Here is a 951-nt window from a genome sequence, read left to right on the forward strand (position 1 = left end):
GTGATCCCACTTCTAGGAATATATCCCAAGAAACCAGAAACACCAATCAGAAAGGATATATGCACCCCTATGTTCAAAGCAGCTCAATTCACCATAGCTAAGATTTGGAAACAGCCTAAGTGCCCATCAACAGATGAGTGGATTAAAAAACTGTGGTACATCTACACAATGGAATACTACGCTGTGATAAAAAAGAAGGAACTCTTGCCTTTTGCAACAGCATGGATGGAACTGGAGAGCATTATGCTAAGTGAAATAAGCCAGTCATAGAAAGATAAATACCTCATGATTTCACTCATTTGTGGAATATAGAGAACAACATAGACTGATGAACAGGGACAGATCCAAAGACAGAGAAACAGCAATCAGACTATTAATCCCCAGAGGGAAAGTAGGGGACGGTGGGGGTAAGGGGAAGAGATCAACCAAAGGACTTGTATGCGTGCATATAAGCCAAACCAATGGGCATGGACAACAGGGGGATGAAAGCAAGAGTTGGGGTAGGAGATTTGGGGGTTAATTGGGGGGGATGAGGACACACTTGTAATACCTTAACCAATAAAGAAATTAAAAATAAAAAATAAAAACTGAACAATTTAGAAGGCAAGTGATGTAGCCCTAGCTGGTTTGACTCAGTGGATAGAATGCAGGCCTATGGACTGAAGGGTCCCAGGTTCAATTCCCGTCAAGGGTTATGGGCTCAATCCCCAGTAGAGGGCGTGCAGGAGGCAGCTGATCAATGATTCTCTCATCATTGATGTTTCCATCTCCCTCCTCTTCCTTTATCTCTGAAATCAATAAAAATATATCCTATATAATAAAAGCCTAATATGCTAAGTGTCCAACTGTTCATTTGACAGCTCGACCAGTCGCTATGATGCCCACTGACCACCAGGGGACAGATGCTCTGACCAGTAGGTTAGCTTGCTGCTGGGGTCTGGCTGATTGGGA

Source organism: Myotis brandtii, unplaced genomic scaffold (assembly GCF_000412655.1).
Source record: "Myotis brandtii unplaced genomic scaffold, ASM41265v1 scaffold819, whole genome shotgun sequence".
NCBI lineage: Eukaryota > Metazoa > Chordata > Mammalia > Chiroptera > Vespertilionidae > Myotis > Myotis brandtii.